The following is a 17,664-nucleotide window of genomic DNA, read 5'->3' on the forward strand; positions in this document are numbered from 1 at the left end:
TAAAAGAACCACAGTCTCGGGGAGGCTACCTCCTTGTTCCAATGGAGCTTGCTGCTGTGGTTTACAACATGAAAGCCTTTGTAAACGCTAATCCCTCTACTCAGCATGGGCTAGCTCCTTTCTGGACTAAACATTAAACTCACTAGGGAATCCCCACCTACAGAAGCTCCCTGAATCTTGCATATGCATCTTAGTAATTATTCTGGCTTGAAAATAGAGGAAGAATGAACTGGAATCAGTTAGGTTTTGGCCAAACAGAACAATAAGGAGGCTGCAGCAACAACTGGAGAGAGAATACCTTTCACAACTAGGGTAGCAGCACTGGAGATGGAGAGAGGCAGACAAATTTGAGTGGTTTAAAAGGTATAAAAGTATAACTATACAGATAAAATAAGCTGAGATATGTTTTGGGGGAAGGAACTGCCAGATAAAGATCCATTAAGAGTCTCTTCCCTACTCTATTCACTATCTTGCTTTGCTTCTTAAACAGGCACTTAGTGATAGTTAAGTAGACAAATTACATCTGTGAATAAGGACATATTTTGTGTTACCAAATATGGTCATAATGTATGGCTAGGTAGGTACATACTCTCACTATTTTTCAATCCTAGCAAAAAGAGTGATAGATAGGAAACATAATACATAAAGAACATGTAACACATGTTTATTTTAGATGCTCTTGTTTCCACAAGCACTCATAAACAGAACCACAATATTTTCAGAAAGAATACGCTTTGCATGGAGTGCAAAAGGCTAAATCTAACTAGTTTATACACTATTAACTAAATTACATGTTGAGGAAAAGTAGCCCACAATATGTGAAAATCTGATACTAACACATTGTACTAAGAACCTTATACTTAATTGGAATAGAAAGCCTGAATCCTCATAGGGCAATCAAAAATTACTTATTGTTATTAGTATGCAAATTCAAGTAGTACAAGTACAATATGTTTATAAACCTGAGGTATCCAACTCCGGTTGGAAAGTTCTATGGTAACAGGAATCATATCTATTTTAATTATCTTTATATTCTAGTGCTTACAAAGTGTTTGAAAATTAATATGCACTCCATAAAGGTCTGTTCAACAAATGCTGTCACTGAGATCACTGGGTCACAATATGTACCTGATCCACTAACAGAGGAAAATTTCTGCCCATAATACAGTTATATAGACAGACTGTGACCGATATCATAGAAAAGTTGGGTTGGTTAGTTATTCTAACTGAAATAGGATATAATTATGTGGTGTTAACTGTTCAAGTTTAATTCCATTAAAATTACATTATAAATGAAATGGTGCATCTTTATTTGTAATTAGAAGTAAATAAGTGTGATTATAGCTTTAGATGCCTAACTCACATTCAGTTCAAATATTTGACAAGCATGACCCCTACACCCTTGTAACTCACCATTTATTAATTGAAAGGGGGGGAAAATATTCATACAGCCCATGTGCACATTGATCTGTGATCATTGGTAACCTATTTTTAAAAGTAGAAAAAAGGTTCCCCAAAGTTAGTATAGTGATCATATATTTTCAATTTCCTAAGATAGTCTCAATTTTAAAGAATGTATCATATTTGATGACATGTCATATGGGAATCTGGAATACAGTCACTGCATCCCAAAGGCTCACTGCTTCCCTTCCTCCTTCCCATTCTCCACCCCACAAAGAAAATAAGTAAACATGATTTTAAAATGGTCACTTTTGAAGATAAATAGTAACTATTTTACATTAAAACCTTAGCATTTCCTCCAACAGAAGCAATGTGAAATGGAAGGGGAAAGAAGGCAGGGCACTGAGAACAAACTTCTTTCAACTGTCAATATCTAGTTGGTACTAACAAAGATCATTGCCTTTAAATGTCACACACAGATAATTAATTCTTCCAAATAGATTCAGTCTTATTTTTATTTCACTATTCCTGTTTCACCTTTTTAAGCAAACTAATTTCCAAACATGGCATCTACGGAGCTGGTCATAATGATAAAGGAAACAACTGGTTACTTACAAATGAGAAAATTAAGTATCAGCACACTGAAATGCACACATTTGAACTAGATATTTTACTACTGAACACTGCAGTGATTTACGCTAAAAATGAGCAATGATTTTAAATGTGATGTATTGTGTGTACACCAATAAATTATTTTCTGTTCACTCAATAAATCTGAAAATCCATTAAGAGGCTAGAAGTCTAGCTAGGTTCTCTTGATGGCTAACTGGATTAATGCCAGTATTTCAGTCAGCTGGTTGAGGGATGGTGTATGGTCAAAGTTAGAAGGCATACAAAATAAATATTAACTCCACCTAACCAGCTGACAATCCTCAGTGTTAGCTAAGGCCATCTTAAGGAAGAATAAAGCTGGATACATTAAAACTAACAGGTAACCAAACGTGTCATAAAGTTATAATAATTGGAACAGCACAGTATTTGCTGAAGGGTAGGAAAAATAACATAAGAGAATAAACAAAGTCGAGTAACGACCCACACATATGTGGTTTACCTGATTTACAACAAAGCTGACACTGCAATGCAATTGAAAAGGATCATCTTTTTAATAAATGGTGCTGACTCTACTAAATCTCATGTGAAAATAAGGTACTGCGACCCCCAACTCACAACCTACACAAAAAGCGTTACAGAAAAAATGCAGATCTAAACACAAAAGATAAAACGATAAAGCTTTTACAGAAGAAAATAAAACAGATCATCTCTCAGACATTAGAGTAGGCAAAAATCTTTTTTAACTGTATCCAAAAAGCACTAACCATAAAGAAAAACATGATACACTGGACTATATTAAGACCTAGGCCTCAAAAGACACTTAAAGAAACAAAGATGTAACCCAGACAGCAGGAAAAGATACTCACAATACAAGTATCTGACAAAAAACTAGTAGCCAGAATATAAAAAAGACTCTCACAAACAAGACAAATGACCCAACAGAAAAATGGGCAAAAGGCATAAACAGGCACTTCACAAAAGATACACCCACCAGAAGGACTACGTTAAAAACAATGACATCAAGTGCTGATGAGAATGCAGAGGAGTTTAAACTCTCATTTGTTACTGATACCTTATGATCCACGGATTCTACTCCAAAGTATACATTCAACAGAATGCTTACATATGTTTACCAAAAGATATGTTGTAGGATGTTCTCAGGAGTAATATTCATAAGTCAAAACTGAAAACAATCCAAATGCCCACCAACAGTAGATAAGTTGAGATGTATTCACATAATGGAATGCTATACAGCAATGAGAATGTATATAATTACATATAATAATATGGATAAATTTTATAGACAATGCTGAGCAAAAGACACCAGAGACAAAAGAATATGTTCTGCGCAATTCCAGCATATAAAATAAGACAGGCAAAAACAAATCCATGCTGTTAGAAGCCTGCATGCTGACAACCCACAAGGACAATCAAGCTTCACTTCTTGATCAGATGCTAGTCACATGTATGTTCAAGCTGTGAGAAGTCATAGAGTTGAATATGTATGTTCTATGCACTTACTCAACACGTGTATGATACATGAAAAAGTTTAAAATTTTTAAAAAGGAAAAAAAATACCGCAATTAATTCTGGTATGGAGGGAGATAAGGTCAGCAGTCAAATTCCTGTCCTTGACCAATCCAAATGACCCTAATTGTGCTATAACTACATGGACATTCTCTCCAATCAGAGGGAGCTCTATGGTTTCAATATAGATTATGTAGCAAGATGAAGCCAGGGACTTAAACTGAGAGAGGATGAAATGACAGTGAGAAATGCTACAGGCTATTTTTGAAAGGCAAGAAACCCTCCAGAAGTAACTAACATCCATCCAATTGGATATCCAGCTGGTCCAATCAAGTCTAAAATAAATAATTCCAAAAATCTTGGAGACTTCTGGATTTGAAGTCGGATAACATCCCTTGTTAAACTGTAAGAAGAATCCAAATCTCCTGAAAGAATATCATAACGGGCATGTAAATTATCATATCAGTTAGGGATAATGTTTAGATGCATGTAAAAAGAAGTCCAAACTATAGGGGCTTAAACAAGATAGGGCTTTATTTTCCTCACGAAATGGAAGTTCAGAGAGAAGCGCTTGCTGACATTGGTTTGGCAGTTCAAGAACACAAGGGCTAAGACTTCCGCGAATCTCTTAGCCTTTCCCTAAAAGTCTCTAGAATACTGCTACAGCTTGTCATCATGTCTAATTTCTAGGCAGGAGGAAAGAGAAATGGCTAAAAGGGCTTTCCCAAAAGCTTCGTCTAGAAATTTCTGCATACATCTCACTGACCAGGACTAGATCACATGGCTACCTCAGTAGGAAGGGAAGCTAAGACATCGATAGTTTTTAAGCTAGGCATAAAAAGCTTTGTGTTTTGCTTCTAACAAAATTTAAATTCTATTAGAAAGGAAAAGGGAAGAAATGAACCTCAGACAAGTAGGAAAATCTGCTATACCATGGTGTGCACTTGATAATGTTTACCAATACTGAAATATTTTTTAAGTCTAGCAACTTACAAGTTTGTGACTTATGGCACTAGAAGCAATTCTCTGTGGTACAAGTCTGGGAACTATTTTTCTAAAGCATCTTTCATATTATTTACCACAGGAGGAAAATGTAGAAAAGTTCAGGTACTATAAAAGGCAGGGCACAGTCACCATTTCTTCAGTTAGTAGCTATAGAGCAATGTCAAGACTGTTTTCATTTCAGATCTCAATTTTAGTATTTAAAAAAACAATTACAGCCAGGCATGATGATGCATGCCTATAACCCCAGCTACTCAAAAGGCTAAAGCAGAAGGATCACTTGAGCTCAGGAGTTCAAGTCCAGACTGGGCAACATAACAAAACTTTGTTGCTTAAAAATAAATAATTCATTAATTTTTAAAATTACAGAAAACATTGAATAAGTTTTCTAAATACTCAGTTCTTAGAAGCAGTAAGTTAATAATTAACCAAAAAAAAAAAAAACAGAACTTCTTAAATCCTAAACAGAGTACTTACTTCCTGACAAATTTTTTTCAGAATGAACAATGAAATCTCAGTCTACCCCTTCTGACCCAAAGCATTATTTGCTATTCATCCAAATTAACTTAACATTGGCCATTTCATAAAATCAAGTAATGTGGCATTTATCTGATGATACATACTTTTACTCTCAGAATAATAGGTGTGAAAAATGCTATTATTTACCTAATATTTTCCATATTCTTCAGTCTTCTTTATCTTTTCCCTTCATAAAACATGTCAATAAAATGAACAGTTCAAAAAAGTCTTATTTTTGTCTAAAATAGTCATGTAATACATTTCGTGTTAAGATTTTTTTAAAGGGAATATTCAATTCACTAATGTTATATGGCAATTTTATAGCACTTTGTCAAATATATGTTCTGTGCTGTGCTATGGTTTGTTTTTTCTCTCTTAAACAACTATCATATTAAAATCTAAACCAAATTCAACCATCGGAGGAGAGAATTTAATCAAAATAAACCAAAACTAAAACTGAGTAAAAGATACATTGATCAACCCCAGGTGGTTGAGTTTAACTTTCTAAATCTGTGAGCCATTTAAAGATTGTCTCCTCCATCAGGTAAGGCGATCTGATGGCTGCAGACCCCGGTGTTCTGATTCCTTCTCTTGTTTCCTTTAGACTGGGATCTGAAAGGCAGCCTGCTATCTGCAGCAGTATGTGCCTGCCACGTCCCTCTTTTTAACTTCTTCCAGCTCCGAGCTCCCACTCTATCCACCATTTTCCCTACAGCCAAACTTTCTCCTTCACAGTCACAGTCCCCTTCACCCCAAATCTCTGCCTCCACTAAGGAACTAGCCTCCCAGATAACCCACTCCTGGAGGCCCTAGTTGTCTTAGGCATTTAAGACAGATGCATAAAAAGAGCTTAAAGAACTTCTGCCAGTAAATTATTGTATTTCTTAAGAGTAGCTGATAAATCGAGACTCAAAGCTAAACTTCCTAAATAATTTTTCACAGGACTATGATGAACAAATTCTCCAACTATCAACCAGTTAAGATTTTATTTTAAATTTTTGATAAATCAGTATTTTAACACATACTTCAACACATTCAGGAAAGTTAATAGTCAACCACTTTTCTTATTATAACTACTGTACTAATTTTTCCCATCTTACCCCTATCAGGTACCAAGACAATACAGCTAATGAAATCATAAACTCAATCCCAGTGACTCCAGTTAAGCAATATGATGACAGATTTCTGCACTCTATCATAACCTATGAGCTAAATTATGGTGCTAGCCACTAGTCATAAAGAGAACTACCTAAAAGTATATGAAATAATATGCACAAATGCATTACTGATGGGAAAAAGGAACCACTTAAAAACACATGCACTATGTAATGGCAAATTGGTACATTAACTTCAAATATAAACATCTTCATAATTTATTAATCATGTGTAAGACAGGATATGCAACAATATAAACTAGAACCAGCTTTTTCTCCAAAATGGAAAGATTAGTAATGAATACTCAGCTGTTTCTAAAGACAACAAAATTGAAAAATAGTCGTGTTTGGGCCCAGTTTGAACACTGGCTAGGGTAAATAAGAGAACTATATACAATGGCTGCAAAAGAGATACTGTATTTATGGTATTTTCATACTGAGAGATGTTACTAGTTTTTTGTTAAGCACTTTGGAAGAAAAAAAAAGAGTACTGCAAATGCCATTATTCCTCTCTCACACACACACAAAAAAATACTTTTCCTGTACATTTATTACTTCACTCATTCATTTGACAAATACAGGTTTCACTCTCAGAATAATGCCTAACATTTAAGCAATGTAAAAAAAAAAAAAAAAAAAAAAAAAAGCTAAGGAATTAGTGTGACCCAGATATAGAAGGATTTTCCAACCATAGAACTGGAAGATAGCTTTTAATAAGAACATAATAAGAACTGCAGAGGAAGAAACCACAAGCACCTACCAGCCTTGTCAATGCATAAAATGGCAGTAATTAACGTTGCCATTTTTGTAAGTGGAGACAGTATTTTTAATGACTATCACTTTGGGATATGAATATCTAATTAGATTTTGCTATGCAGACATGAGATTCTTCTGAGACCAGTAAGAATTTCTTCCAATTAAGCTTTTTGTTTGTTTTGTTTTTTGTTTTTTTGTTTTTCTGGAGTAGGGTCATTCAACAATTCTGTAGAAAACAAGGAGAAAGCATATCCCAAGTCTACTGGCAGCTTTTCCCATTCTCAAACAATCCCTTGTTCAGATGCACAGCCACAGAAGTTCAAAGGTCACTGGCATCTTTGTGCTCAGTTCCATGGTAGTTACAAACAAACTTTTGTCTCCATTCCTTCAATGAAATGGGCTGCAACAACTCACTGATTGAACTTTTACATCTGAGACCGGCATGAGCATTACACAACTGAAGAGCCACAGTATTTCATTTACACTTCAACCATAAATTATTAAATCTCCTTTGTGAAATAAAATAATTTGTTTACCTGGGCATAAAAAACTGATAATTCTAGTCAAACACAAATAACATCACTGGCGGCAATGGTCTTATGATTTCTTATCATAATTATCATACCTCTGATAACACTGTTTTGAAAGCTTTTGTTGACTTTCTTCAGGGTTTTTCTCACCCTGTCTCTACTTAAATCATGAAAGATAAAAAGTGAATAAATTTATTACGGGCTTTCACACAGAGTTATAAACTAAAACTTCTTTCTTAAAATGTGATAATAAATATATTTAAATAAGAAATCTCAGTTGTGACATTTATTTTCAAATAGATAAAAGTCTTAAAAAATAAGCTCCTCATTCTGTAACTGCGAAACACCTTAGTATGATCATGTAAAATATAATATTGTGTTTATTTATATACTTTAATAATTCTTTAAACATAAAAATCAAACATTTAACTGTTTAAGCTGTCTACCTTAAAGCATCCATTTTAAAAATAAATTCCTACTACTTTCAGGCGCTAAAAGCAACCTCCAAAATCTTAGCACAATAAAATATGTTACAGCTGAGCAATCAAAAAATAATTACTCCCAAAAATATTAGCCAATAATTAATCTAAAAAGGGTTACATAAGCATCTCTGACATAACTTTTTTAGCAGCTAGGCTGCAAACTCCTACATGAACACAAACCAACTGAATCATGATGCTGAAAGGATCAAAGAACTTTGCCAGAACAAAGATAAGAAAGTTTCCTCCAAACAGAAAACTTTCCATAACTATTTCTAAATAAGGCAAACACTTCTAGAAAGCTGAAAATACTACTTAAAATATCCTGAGCCACCACAGGGTGCTAAACGCCACACTCCTCAGAAAAAAAAATGGGTCCAATCTTTTTTTTTTTAACTTTAATGAGCTTAGAGTGGAGAGAAACACAGCTGAAAGTAGCAAAAAGGAAATAAAAGATCACAGGAATTCAGAAATATTGTTATTGGTATAAAGTGGCTCGGATTAGGTTAAATAAAAGAAAAATGGTCTAAAGGAAAAAAGGAAAAGTTATTCCAGATTTTTTCGCATAAAATCAAGTAACTCAGAAATGTTTCCAAACCACTGGTGCCATTATAGATTCATTTAAACAAGAATTTATTTTTTTCTGCTTTTACTAAAATCCATAATCCTGAAACACTAAGAATATCATAATATTTTACACACCACTAATCTGGGTAAGCCTAATCCAAAGGATTTCTAAAACTTTTCTCCTGTTTTAGACTTCCCCTCCTATCTTTCAAGAGGTCAGCCTAGATGGAATAGGTCCGGTTACATTAATTCAGTTGTCTATGTGTGCAAGCCTGGCCCCCATTTCAACTAGACAGAAATGCTAAAAGAAAGCCAGTAAAAACCAAGCATTTTTTGTTTCCACCTCTCTTCTATGTTAAACAACTTGGTGCTGAGAAATTCACCAGAGTTTTCAGGAAATACTCTTAAGTAAATAAATGGATGAAAACTGCTTCTTATTGGGAGCAAACAGCTGAAAAGGCAATTTGTTCTGTTAATCAAAGGTAATTTTGACTTAAACATCTCAGTAAATGATCCCCATATTAATGGTGCAACTGTTAAAAAAGGCAACCAAAACATATTAGAATCTTATTTGGCAATAAAATGCAATAGTATATAGAAATCCCTTTGTTGCTGTAACAAGAAAAAAATCTTCAAGTTCTGATGATTTTTACAGCTAAACTTAGAGATGTTTATGTTTAGCGATTACCATAACTAAATGGTACCAAATGACACATGAAGGTGGAGTTTTATATACACAGGGAAATAATGTCTGCCTTTTAAAACACACAAATTAAGAGAAAATACGGAAACCTGACAAAATGTTCATGAACAATATTTACTTATGAAAGAATAAACCTGGCATGCCAGACTAATAAAATAGAATTAAAATAGATCTTGCAAACTTTTAATTTTTCCTCATGCTCCAAAAAAAAAGTTTGTATTATCTTCAAATCATTCTGTCTCTCATGTTTTTTTAATTCCTAACAATATAAATGGCATAAAGGAAGCCCCTAATTTTTATTCCCTACAAAACCACTTCTAATAGGTAGTAAATATCTACTGAATTAATGTTGATATATTCATTTAACCCACCTTACAAATAAACAGCTTTAAATACAGCAAAAGCTATTTTTTTTTTTTTTGAGATGGAGTCCTTGTCTGTCGCTCAGACTATAGTGCAGTGGCGCAATCTTGGCTCACCGCAGCCTCCACCTTCTGGGTTCAAGCGATTCTTATGTCTCAGCCTCCCTAGTCGCTGGGATTACAGGCATATGCCACCATACCCGGCTAATTTTTGTATTTTTTTTAGTAGACAGGGTTTCACCAGGGGGTTTCAGATGTCGGCCAAGCTGGTCTCAAACTCCTGACCTCCAGTGATCTGCCTGCCTTGGCCTCCCAAAGTGCTGGGATTACAGACACAAGCCACCAGGCCCAGCCCAAAACTACTATTTTAAAACCATTTCAAAGTTGTTTTATAAGGCCTGGCAGAACTACAAAAATCCTGGGAGAAGACTGCAACACACCAAAAAAAAACCTCACAACCCTAAAAACCTTCACTTTATTTTACTGTACCAAATATAAATTACTTCAAGGTTAACGAATTCTTTTTAAAAATATGTTAATATTGTCTATCAGTTACACCTCAATGTCAATCACCTCCTCTATAAAATTAGTATGAGTACTAGTATATATAGTCAAATGATTTTCTACAGGAGTGTGAAGACCATTTAACTGGGAAAGGAGAGTCTTCAACAAATGGTTCTGAGAAACCTGGATATTCACACACAAAAAATGAAATTAGAGTCTTACCTTATACCATATACAAAAATTAACTCAAAGTGGATCAACGATCTAAACATAAGAGCTATGGAAGTCTTAGAAGAAAACATAGGAGGGAAATGTCATAACACTGGATTTGGCAATAATTTTTTGGACATGACACCAAAAGCACAGGCAATAAGAGGAAAAATAAACTAGACAACATTAATATCAAAATGTTTGTATATCAAAGGACACTATCAACAGAATGAAAAGGCAATCCACAGAATGGGAGAAAATATTTGAAATTTTATACCTGTTAAAAGGATTGATATCTAAAATATGTAAAGAACTCCTACAACTCAACAACAAAAAAAACTATTTTAAAATGAGCAAAGGCCTTGAACACACATTTCTTCAATGATGACATACAAGTGGCCAACAAGCATATGAAAAAATGCTCACCATCACTATCATTAGGGAAAGGCAAACTAAACCATGATAAGATATCACCTTACCCATTAAAATGGCTACTGGCAAAAAAAAAGGAGGAGGGGGAGAAGGAAGAAGAGGAGGAGAAGGAGGAGGAAAACAGGGAGCAGGGGGGGGAGAGGGAGGGGGAGGAGAAAGAAGGAAGAAGAGGAGGAGGAAGAAAAGAAAGAAAAAGAAAGAGGAAAGAGGAAAGGAGAAAGAAAACAAGTGTGGCCAAGTATGTGAAGAAACTGGAACCTTTGAGCACTCTTGATGAGAATATAAAATGGTACAGCTGCAATGGAAAAAGGGTATGGCTGTTTCTCAGAAAGTTTAAAAATATAATTACCATGTGATCCAGCAATTCCACTTCTGGATGTATACTCCAAAAAACTGAAAACAGGAACTCAAAGAGGTATTTGCATACTCATGTTCATAGCAGCACTATTCAAAATAGTCAAGAGGTGGAAGCAACTCAAGCGTCCACTGACAATTAATGGATAAGCAATATGTGGTACGGACACACAATGGAATAGTATTCACCCTTAAAAAAGAAGGAAATCCTTCCGCATGCTACAACATAGATGAACCTTGAGGACATTATGTTAAGTGAAATAAGCCAGTCACATAAAGACAAATATTGTACAGTATAATCCCATGTATATGGGGTATCTAAAGTAGCCAAAATCATGGAAACAGAAAGTAGAATGTGGTTACTGCGCCTGGGAGAAGGGGAAAATGGCAAGTTGTTTCACAGTCATAGAGTTTTAGTTTTGCAAGACGAAAACATTCTGGAGATCTATTGCACAATAATGTGAATATATTCACACTACTAAACTGTACACCTAAAAAATGGCTAAGACAGCGAATTTTATTTTATGTATATTTTACTGCAATAAAAATATCACTATAAGTAACTACCTCATGGGGGCACTTGTGATGATTAAATCAGATAATACATGTAAGGGGCTTAGAAGAGTTCGTTAGCATGTCCATAACAATTAAACAGTTAGCAATAACAGTAGCTGTTGGTAATATTAATAGGACAGATGTTTATCATTTGGTGAAACAGAATCCTGAGTTAAGAAGGATTCTAAAAAGGCTCTCCTTGAAGCTCAAGCAAGAGAGTTGAATAGAACCATAGGAGACAGAGAACTTTTGATGGTTCTTGATAGTTTAGAATGACACACTGAAACAAGTTTAAGGAGGTGGGCATGGTAATCTAGATCAAAGGGACATAAAATCAGGTCTGGGAAGGTACTGAAAAGAAATTGGGAAAACTGCTATAATGAGGTTCTGATCATGCCTTGGAACTCAAAAACAGGTGAAAACACAAAGAACCTGAATGAGAATACTGAGCAACCATTCCTTCAAATCTGTGCTCTAATCAATCAACACAACTCTTCATAAGAGTAGGTGGGTTAGCAAGCCAGTACATGAAAGCCAGCTTAACTGCCCATGTCTCACAACCTTTTCCTATTGAAAATTATCATAAAAATCTGCATGAAAACCTAAAAAGCCTAACCTTCACCATTCAGAAAGTCTCTAACATAAAATCCCTGATTCTCTAGAAACAACACAGAATACAAATGGATAAACATCTTGCTCTACCCTCACTGTCAACCTGTTTCCAAACTGGGAGGGAAGTGGACAAATTAAGAATATAAACTATGGAGGCACAAGTAGTTCACGTCTCTCATGCATTCTAGTACCTATCATCACGGTAAAGAGCTGAAACTGCAAACACAAACGCACTCAAAGTAAAACCTTGACTACTCAGAACTCTTACAGCAGGGTTTCTCAACCTTGGCGCTACTGACATTCTTGACCAGATGGTAATTCTCTGTTGGGAGAGAAGAGAGAGAGGTTGTCCTGTGCAGGAGTAATAGCAGAGAATTTGTTACTCTAAATGTTAAGAATATAAATGTGGAAAACATCCCCTTCCCAACCCGAGTTAAGTATTCAGAAATCACTTCACATTATTTACAAAGTAGTACCGAGGAAAACACAGGCACTTGAAGGGCAAAAAGACCTGGATTTAAAGTATGAATCGATCCCCTACATAGTTGAGTAAACCTGATCAAGTGACCACAATTTCTGAGGCCCAGTTCCCTTCTATGATAGTAATACTACTAGAGTTACTGGGAGGTTTCAATAAAATAACACTCCTTAAGATCAGTACAAAGTAGGCATTAGATAAAAAACAAGTGAATTTACATGTAAGCACCAGAACTTTAACTGTTTTACAACAGGAATATTTCTAAAATGTACTGCACACTTTCCTGCCTTATGTAATCTAACCTTATATAAATGAGTTTGAGGTGACCATTTCACACATTTCACACAAACACTGTAGTAACTAAATACAATACTAATCTAAAGAAGAGAGCTATAAAAAATGAGTAACACATAAAATCCAGTTTCAAGATGCTGCATCAATTGGTTGAATCTCATAAAAATAATTCTGTTTAGTAGGGATTAAACATAAAATTGAATATTTAGATTAAAAAATAACAATAAAAGGAAAACAATGTAACAAAATTTGGGAGAGAAAAGCTCTAAAAAATGTAATTTCCTACAAGCCCTAGATGAATAAGAGTGACAAGTTATCCCAAAAAAAGGTACACGGAACACAATTTGGGTTAGTAGAGAGAAATACCAAAATAGGTCATAAAAACGGAGTTCTAGTTTCAACTGGCCTACTTGAGTAAGAAAATGTCACTAGATAAGTGACTTAACCTGGATCTATTTCCCTACTAATAAGAAGGGCACAAAACCTACTGTGACACCTCTTACACTTTCAGGTGGACCAAGTGATGATGTTCATTAAAATATATATATATATGCTCCTAAACCTGCCCATAAAGCACCTGATACTGGTAGCATAATAGCACTGGTACAGGCACCCTGGGGTAAATAGGTCATCCTGCTGGAAAAGTGATCAGCCTAGAAGCTCTTGCCACTCTACCCCTGATAATCCTGGGAACTAAGGGAATCAGTATTTCTGGCCCATCTGTAACACATTCAGAGAACTGCTGGCACACTGGTTAGGAAGCTCTAACTAAAACATCACATCTAATTTGAGGCACCATAAGAGAGATTGTACCATTTTCCACAATAACCAACTCTAGCAATAGGACCAAAACCAGAGTTTTACTTGCATAGAACAGTACTGCTCAGACCTAAACAATGGCACCCATCCTAGGCCTCAAGCTTTAGAGGGCCTTGCACTGGCCTTCCTCTAACCATACCCCTGACCATGGGGCCAGCTGTGCTAAGGGCCTAAAGGATGTGCCCATCTGCAGCCTACGTGCCCCAGCCCTCATCTTGACTGGGACCCCAAAATTTCCCACCTCTTCCAGGGTCTGCTCAGGCCTCTTCCCTGAGTCAGTTCTCCTAAGGACAGATGACCCAACCAATAGTATTTACAACCCTAGGCCAAAGAATGGTCAAAGAGCTGCTCTTTGAAGGGTGTACAGGCTGGAGTTCCACAGACATGCACATACAAACTTCATAGTTCAAGGAGCCTGGGGAAGAGAAGAAGACCTCAGGTCAGAGGCTGACTCTCTGCACCTCAGCTTGTTCTAAAAACAAACTCAGTTGGGAGGCCAAGGAGGATAGATGACTTGAGATCAGGAGTTCGAGACCAGCCTGGCCAACATGGTGAAACCCCGTCTCTCTAATAAAAATGTAAAAATTAACAGGGCGTGATGGCACATACCTGTGGTCCCTCAGCTACTCAGGAGGTTGAGGCAGGAAAATCACTTGAACCTGGGAGGCGGAGGTTTCAGTAAGCCAAGATCATGCCACTGCACTCCGCTCCAGCCTGGGCAACAAAGCAAGACTCTGTCTCAAAAACAAAACAAAAAAACAAACTCAGAGGAATCTGAATTCTCTGTTTGACTCTGATCTAGGTTATTATGAAGTTTTATTTGATAAAGTCAGCAAATGGAACATTTTCTATTTATCAGTTAACTTGATTGATAACTTGTATAGATATATGTTTCAAGACCCCGTCTCAAAAACAAAACAAAAAAAACAAACTCAGAGGAATCTGAATTCTCTGTTTGACTCTGATCTAGGTTACTATGGAGTTTGATTTGATAAAATCAGCAATGGAACATTTTCTATTTATCAGTTAAGTTGATTCATAACTTGCATAGACATATGAACCTCGTCTTAGGCCGTTTAGTACTTACTGCCATAAAGGAACACCTGAAATTGGGTAATTTATAAAGAAGGTTTATTTGGTGCACAATTCTGCCGGCTGGAAGGTTAGGCATCTGGTGAAAGCTTCAGGCTGCTTCTACTCATGGCAGAAGGCAAAGGGGAACCCGCATGTGCAGAGATCACATGGTGAGAGAGGAAGCAAGTGGAGGGAGGTACCAGGCTCTTTTCCACAACCAGCTCTCTGTGGGGAACTAACGGAGGGACAGCTCGCTCACTCACCCCCCACCCAAGGAAGGCATTAATGTAGACAGGAAGGCTCCACTCTCATGACCCAAAAACCTCCTATTAGGCCCCAACTTCAATGTTGAGGATCAAATTTCAACGTTAGGTGTGGAGGGGCCAAATATCCAAACCATAGCAGATCTGCAATTTGTATCCTTACCCCAAGTCCCAAAAATGTTAGGGATGGGCCTGAAAAATAATCTAAAAACATTGTCCTATGAGGAATAGTTGAAGAAAATGAATCCATTGAGCCTAGAAAGAGAAAAGACTGGTGGGAAGATAAAAGAACCAGCCATTTTTCACAGACAGCTAAAGAGCTATCATGTGAAAAATAAAGCAGATCTGTGTGGAGTCAGAAATGCATGGAGTAGTGTTCCAATTTCATAGAATGAGATACATTTCCTAACAATAAGAACTCTTTTTAAAAAGTTAATTGGTCATGTGAATAACTGAGTTTTCAGACAGTAAAAATAAAGAAGCAGAGGGTAAGTACCTCCCAAGGATAATGTAGAAGGAATTCTGATATTAGAGAAAGGCAGATGGCATATTCCCTGGGGGCCTATATAGCGGCAATATGAAGATATAGCTCTATAAGCAGAGACTAGTGGTATGAGACACAGGCAAAACCAAAGTTACACCCCGAAGTAACCTTTCTTTCTTTAAAAGTTCCTGTCATCTTGCTCTTTCGTTATTTGCCTCCTCACCAAAAAAAAAAAAAAAAAAAGGTGAATTCCTCCATTCTTCAAAATTAGTTACTAAATAGAAGACCAAAGCAGCCTTGTCTCAATGGATTTTTCACCCTCCAGCAAATCACAACTTTCTCTACTGCTAGCAGCTGGATCCTGTGACTTCTCATTATTGTTGAAAACCCTGCTCCATTTCTAAAAGTGACTCTAGCACCTCTCTATCATCAACAAATGTTTATTAAGTAGGAATGCTAGAGATACAGCAGGAGCCTAGACAAAGCCCTCACTCCTTGAGTAGCTCAGAGAGAGGGGGGTTATAAATTAAACACATGGCCGGGCACAGTGGCTCACGCCTATAATCCCAGAGCTTTGGAAGGCCAATGCAGTTGAATCACTTGAGTCCAGGAGTTCGAGACCAGCCTGGGCAACACGGTGAAACCCCATCTCTATTTAAAAATACAAAAATTAGCCAGGCGTGGTGGTGCACACCTGTAATTCCAGCTACTTGGGGGCTAAGGTGGGAGGACTGCTTGAGCCCAGTAAGTCGAGGCTTCAGTGAGCTGAGATCACACCACTGCACTCCAGCCTGGGTGACAAAATGAGGCCCTCTCTCGAAAAATAAATTAATTATTAAACAAATAAGCAAATAATTAATGAATATGAAGGAGACAAAATGGGATGATATAAAAGAAAGAGGTGGGGGTGCTACATATACAGGTGATCATCATGGTCTCTCTGGGAGAGGACAAAGGCAGCCATGTCAAGACTTAAAAGAAGTACATGGCCAGGCGCCATAACTCACGCCTATAATCCCAACACTTTGAGAGGCTGAGGCAGGTGGATCCTTTGAACCCAGGAGTTTGACACCAGCCTGGACAACATAGAGAGACTTCGTCTCTACAAAAATTACAAAAATTAGCCCGGCACAGTGGCACGCACCTATAGTCTTAGCTCCTTGGAAGGCTGACGTAGGAGGATCACCTGAGCCCAGGAGTTCGAGGTTACAACGAGCTATGATCACTCCATCCTGGGTGATAGAGTAAAACCCTGTCTCTAAAAAAAATTAAAAGTAAGTCATTTTAAGTAAAAGGAACAGCAAACACAAATCCCTAAGACAGAACGTGCTTTTATTCAAAGGGAAGAAACAATGTCATATACCACACACCCGTAAGTATCGCCAAAATTTAAAACACTGACAACACCAAATGTGGACAAGGATGTGGGACAACAGGAACTCTCATTCACTATTGGTGAGGTTGTAAAATGGCACAGCCACTTGGGAAGACAGTGTTGCAGTTTCTTGCAAAACTAAACTTATTCTTAACATATGATCCCACAATCGCATGCTTAGGTATTTATACAAGATGAAAACTTACTTATTAAAAAAAAAAACCACACACAGATGCTTGTAGCAACTTTATCCACAGCTGCCAAAACTTAGAAGCAACTAGGATGTCCTTCAGCAGGTGAATGAATAAACTGTAGTATATCCAGACAATGGAATATTACTCAGCAATAAAAAAGAAATGAACAATCAAGCCACAAAAAGACAGGGAAGAAACTTAAATGTTTATCCTAAGTGAAAGAAGCTAGTCTGAAGAGGCTACATACTCTATGATTCTAACTATATGACATTCTGGAAAAGGCAAAAGTATGGAAACAGTAAAAAGGCTGGTGGTTGACAGGGGCTGGGGAGAGGGAGGGATGAATAGCCAAATCACAGATGATTTTCAGCAGAGTCAAACTACTCTATAAGATTCTATGATGT

General features: G+C 36.6%; 1 protein-coding gene across 4 annotated transcripts in view; it reads right to left on the reverse strand.

The window, feature by feature from the left end:
- The window catches only part of ARHGAP32 (Rho GTPase activating protein 32), a 317,736-nt gene that overhangs the window by 290,921 nt on the left and 9,151 nt on the right, over positions 1-17,664 (reverse strand). The window contains exons 1-2 of one of the 4 annotated variants that reach the window (XM_054662827.2): positions 16,836-16,936; positions 14,480-14,604 (exon numbers count right to left, since the gene is read on the reverse strand). The exons of 2 other annotated variants lie outside the window; for them this stretch is intronic. The gene's annotated coding sequence lies outside the window, so the exon portion shown is untranslated. Of the gene's footprint in view, positions 1-14,479; positions 14,605-16,835; positions 16,937-17,664 lie in introns of those variants that run through there. One more of the 4 variants, XM_054662828.1, reaches the window with a different exon arrangement.

The sequence above is a fragment of the Pan troglodytes genome, chromosome 9, assembly GCF_028858775.2.
Source record: "Pan troglodytes isolate AG18354 chromosome 9, NHGRI_mPanTro3-v2.0_pri, whole genome shotgun sequence".
Lineage (NCBI taxonomy): Eukaryota > Metazoa > Chordata > Mammalia > Primates > Hominidae > Pan > Pan troglodytes.